Here is a 6,000-nt window from a genome sequence, read left to right on the forward strand (position 1 = left end):
CCACTTTTTTATACAATGAAATTTTGTAGAGGTTTTTTGACACTGTATTTTTCTAAACCGCCCCAAAATGTTATTTGAACCGTCCCATAAACCCAGTTTTGTACTAGTGTATAAATGATGCAATTAAACAAGAAAAGCTAACCTTCGGGAGATATGAAGATAGCCGTTGGTGCGCTTCCGATCCAGGCGCAAGAGCGAAACCGAAGAACGAAGAAATCACTGAAGCCTTCAACTCGGCCCGTTTTGACCCTTTACCCAACTGCTCATCTTCCCACCTCTACTCACAACAGCTGAAATATAAAATGAAGTGATGTACCTTCAGTTAACTTTTTTTTTTTGCAAGCCAATGAGTCATTGAAGTACACAGTACATAGTTGACAATATATATGATAAAGCTACTAATTGTAAAATTAAGAAGGAAAGAAACTCATATGCTTAATCACATTAAAATCATAAAAAAATCATAACTGACTCACCAATTTAATTTCTTACTACTTTGTATGATATTGAGTTATTATATACTTCTACTGGTCGCTATTCGCTACTTTTGCTACTAACTATTAGTTTTTGTTAAATATAAATGTAAAATAGCATATATACAAGGGTATTTTGATGTAACATACATGTAAAAATTTTCAAAAATCTTTTCCTAGTGTAATCGCTATTTATAAAATAGCCGTCGCTATTTGTCGCTATTCGCTACGTAGCCTATAGGTGCCTTGTCGCTATTTGTCGCTATTCGCTATCGACAACTATGATCAAAGGAAACATCACTCATATCGAAAGTTAATTTTACAACTGGGCTATATTAGAAGGAATCGTACACAAAGAACTTTTGTATGCAATTCAAGGAGAACACTATATTCTTGATAACTCTGGCTAGTAAATAAATCATCTCATAATAAAGTAACTTATAAATGACAAGTGTAACTACATGCATCTTCTTTCACATTATAAGAGGACCCGGGGTGGAGCAATTTTAGCCCGTGATGAACATTTATAACGAGTGATACACCGGCGCCGGTCACCACCATCACGCGTTAACTTTACAACGCGTGGCCACTATCATGCGTTGTATATTGAACTTGTTTGTTGTTTTGTGAATGAGTGAATGAATGGTATCTTGTACATTGTGCATTAATACTTGTACATTGGAATCCCATCACTAGTGATACCACCCCCCTACATTTCTATCACTAGTGATAGAATATTGGTTGTGCACATGGCATGACTTGATTGGATAGTGGGAGTGATAGATTCTATCACTAGTGAACCACCCCTAGTCCCCTAAGAGCTGTCTGGACTAATATGTAATCACAGGTACTACTATATCTTTTAACAACTTTGGTTAATAAATCATCTCATGATAAACTAGCCTATAAACGGCAAGTTTAACTACATGTATCTACTTTCACATTATAAGAATTGTTTTAACTAATATGCCATCATAAGCACCTTAAACAGAAATTAAGATCAGAACCTATACATAGTTATAGCATAGTGTGCACCAAACATATATTATTATTATTTAACTTGGTTTCTTGATCTCATGTGAGTCCACTCAATTAAGCTTTCTTGAACTATATACAAAATCACCATCAAAGGTAGGTACCTTGAACTCTCAAGTAGTTTTAAGAACATAACTCATATAAGAATAACACTTGGTAACAGCTGATCTATGTGGTGCATAACGTATAAATAAAAATTGATTACATGACATTAACAATTAATGTTACCTATTTTAATTAACTCTGCTTACACGAACCCGCGGTTCACCCCTACGTTATATCACCGAAGAGCCCAGATCTTTGCAAAAATTTCTACTTCGGTTTCCCTTTAGTAGGTTGCTTGATAGGAGTCAGCTTCCGGAACGAGGCATGCAGCATCATCACTACAACGCTTACACACTTTAGAAAAAGTACAGTCACAATGATCAAAAAGAGATGGCTCGACTGACCTGCATAGCTAACTGCAAGAGCGTATATGATCGTTGTTTGAACATTGCACATGAATATAACAATTGCAGTGGCTGAAATTCCAATATCAGAAAGATTTCATTAGATACTAATGTAGTCATTCAGTAACCAGATATCAAAACGGTTCCAGCGAACGCAAAGAATATAATATGCAATCGATCACATTACATACAAATTGAATCACATAAGAATCTGGATATGGAAAATTGAAAACTAGCCGCATTGTAACAACCGAAGCAAACATTCTCGAGTAACGGGATGATTATCTAACCCCCAACGTTTACTGCAGTATGCAAACAGATCCCAAAGTGCCTTGATTAACTATAAAGTTATAATAATCCATACATGGAGAATTCAATAACCAGTGCTCCAAAAGATCAAAAGATCTAGTTACTATCAAAATTTAAGAATGATGATGGATATTCATATCAAAATTTAAACTATGAGACCAAACTTTCATATGACACTTTGGGAGACAAAACATGTATAAGAAGATTAAGTAAATATGCACTGAAGAATCATTACTTTCACAAAATGAACAAGCTAAAAACTTCTCTAATTACTTGTACATATGTTCTGATCAACTACCATACGGACAATACTGAACGAAAATCAATGGCTGCAGCTAGACCCAACCCGACAAACCGACAATACCGAACGAAAATCGAACGAAAAACTAACCTGTCTCAAAGGGGTTGCGTAGAAGGGGAAGGGATTGGTGCGGCAGGAGGGAAATCAAACCAAAAACTAACCCGCGGCTGGAGGGGTTTGCTCGTCTGAATGGCTGAGTAGAAGGGGAATGGAGGCTAGGGTTTTGCTTGAACAAATGATAGTATGTTAGGGTAGAATGGGTGATAATTGTTAGGATGAGCCATAAGACGGTGTTCAAAAACACCGTCTAAAGGTGCATATATAGGGAACACCGTTTAAAGGGTGAGGAATTGATTTTAAGACGGGGTTTAAACATAAGACAGGGTTATATGGAATTTTGTTGAATATTTTAATTGGATTGGCACAACGGCCATGTGAGGAATTGATTTTAAGACGGTGTTATTATTATAACACCGTCTAAAAAAGATCTTGAACACCGTCTAATGCTTCATATTGTAGTAGTGAAATAAATATAATTTATGTTACAAAAATAAGAAAAATAGACAAAAAGTAAAACAAATTATCAGCGAGTTACATGTAAACATATCTAAAGGTACTATTGGTGTGGCTTCATGGTTTCTATGAATATACGAGTTTGCGTAGTTTGTAGGTTTAGAAAGAAATGAGTCACTTTTGATCTATTCTCATCAACCCTTTGTTAGTTATGGTGAGTACGCATGACATTAAGAAAATAAATGTCAATACTTCATAATAACAATTTAAAATTGATTCAGCAAATAAAATAATGGTTCGAACCTTAATGGATCTATCTAGATAGCTAGCAAATAAAATAATGGTTCGAACCTTAATGGATCTATCTAGATAGCTGCTTATCACTCTAAAAAATCAAGAAAGGACTATAATTAACTTTTTTTAAATAAAACAATTTTAAAGTTAATTAAAATCCTATCTAAAATCCATTAATAAAAATCTCCAAATATTTGCTTTAAGGAAAAATAATTGTTTTAACAACTTCAAAGAAACCAAATAAGTCATCTTGCAAATAGGACAAATACTTGCTTTAAGAACATACATTGTTCTAGTAATTTCAAAGTATCTGGCAAAGAAAAAACCTGACGCAGAGAAGTGATCCAAAGTGGTTGAATGTTATTTCTTTTTGGTAGAGGTGCAACACCAATGTTATCCAAATGTTGTTATAAAAATTTCAAGAGTAAATCAGACAGCTGCACAATTAACTAAATAGAGCTCCATTTTATAAGATGACAAAATGTACCTTTACAAAAAACTGATAGTTTTTGGTACTAAGCAGATCAGTTGTAGAACCACTTGTAAGTGGATCTAAACATAATTCATAAAGCAGCTGGAAGTTGAGATGAGAATATGGTCTTTAATACCGGTACCGAATTTCCCGTACCGAATTATTTTCGGTACCGATTCGGTACCCACTTTTTGAAGTTTCCGGTACCGGTACTTTCGGTATATTACCGGTTTGGTACGTTAACGATTTCATGCCGATTTTTACCTTCTAATACTGGTACCGTACAACATTTCCAATACCCGTACCAACTTTTGGCAATATTCCGTACCGGTATTTGCAGTACCAGTAGCATGCTCATCCCTAACCTCAAAAGTGTGTTATGTTGTTGGTTGGGCGACCAATGCCATCAATGAGAAGCTGCAATGTGAAGAAAAAGAATATAATAAGAATTTGAATGATGTTAAGAAGAAATAAAAATGGAGCAAAGATACTAACTGCATTATAAGGGGTGATTAAAAATTATCATATCAATTTACCTACATCATTAGCGATCCCTCTATCCAGCTCGCCAGGCATAGATGGTTTCTTTGATTGAAGCTTTTGCAATGATGCTATATAGCCAGCCAAGATTGTAGAGTTGATGCTAATTACTTACGCTTAGAACGCAAGAGATAAAAAAAAGAGAAGGATCGGTAAATAAGAGCTTGCAATAATTGAATTGATACATACTTCAGTAAAACTCTATAGATAATTAAAACATATTTTACAAAACAAAACCTAAAGAACTTGAAAACCATAAGTCCATAACCAATCTCATTATTTTATCATAATAACTATTAATGAATCAAACAGATAACTTCAAATATATATATATATATTAAGCTCTATTGTTAAAAATAAAAGTGATGCAATGTTCTAGTTCGATTCTGAAACTCCTCTGTTTTTCCAAGACATTATCAATAATCTTCGAATTTGCAACAACACCAAAAAAATTCAATCAGTTTATGCAACAACACCAAAAAACTCAATCAGTTAATGGTCAAATCCATGTTACAAATCGAGTCATCTCTATCCCCAATTTGATTATCAGATCGAAGAAGCGTCTTTTTGACTTCAAACTTTCATCAACACCTTAATAACGCTTCAAAACCCTAGATCAATCATACGTACATAAAGAAGGGATTCGTACCTTGGAGATGGAGACATTTGATTATCAGATCAGAAAAGAGAATCGATAGAAGATGAAGAAACCCTAGATACAAACGAATGTAAATCCAAAAAAATAAACAATAAAATCAACATTGAATGTTAAAGAATCAACCTAACAGATGAATAAAGTTGAGATATAAAAGTTACCTCTTCTTATGAAATCAAGAAAAAATGGAGGATGATGGTGATGGGGAAGAAAACGTGCAATGGAATCATGAAACAACTGAGGCAAAGGCGTGTTTGGAAAGAAAAGAATTAGGGTTTGGAGAGAAAGGGTGAGGCTAAGGAAGGTGCCGGATGGGCAGGTGTGACCTCCGATAACCTCCATCGTCTTCGCCAACAATCAAATATAACAAAACGGGTTGATAACACGTTGAATCGATTGAACTTCATAGACTTGAAGGTGAAGAAGAAAGGGAAATCAGGAAGTGTGAAGGAAAAGAGTGAGGGATTTAGGGTTCTGTAAGCGTGAAATGAGGCGAATGAGTGATTTAGGTTTCTTAGATACTTTATATACCCCGGGTCAAAACACCGGGTATGGTTGTTGCCATTCGGATCCGGTGTAAAAATTATAGCTTTCTCATATTTTCCCGCCAAAAAGCAAAATCTAGGGCTCTCATTGTTTGACACATCAGCAAAATTTAACACATTTATTATATATAATAGATATGCAAATACAAAACTAGTAACAATTTGATTGGTCTTGTGATGTAGGCTAGAAAATGTCAGATGTTGCTGCATTTGACTTCCCAGAGTTGACTTTTGACTTTTCAGCTGATTGTAAAGTTTCTGCATCAGTTGAAGCTTTAGAGAGCACTGAAACAAACATATAGATATAAACAAATTAATTTGAAAATGGGTTTTCATGTTATGTTTTATCTTTAACAGTTTTAAGTGCTAATATCATCAACAAGATGATTATGGCCATTGTTGACTTTTTGTTGT

General features: G+C 34.5%; 1 long non-coding RNA gene across 1 annotated transcript; it reads right to left on the reverse strand.

Annotated features, from left to right (window-relative positions):
* Positions 1-1,823: 1,823 nt before the first annotated feature.
* LOC110877118 lies at positions 1,824-3,003 on the reverse strand. The gene is made up of 3 exons (XR_002556775.2): positions 2,658-3,003; positions 1,958-2,029; positions 1,824-1,891 (listed from the first exon to the last, which is right to left on the reverse strand). It is a non-coding gene; the product is annotated as an uncharacterized LOC110877118 (long non-coding RNA).
* Between the last annotated feature and the right edge of the window lie 2,997 nt (positions 3,004-6,000).

Source organism: Helianthus annuus, chromosome 11, assembly GCF_002127325.2.
Source record: "Helianthus annuus cultivar XRQ/B chromosome 11, HanXRQr2.0-SUNRISE, whole genome shotgun sequence".
Classification (NCBI taxonomy): domain Eukaryota; kingdom Viridiplantae; phylum Streptophyta; class Magnoliopsida; order Asterales; family Asteraceae; genus Helianthus; species Helianthus annuus.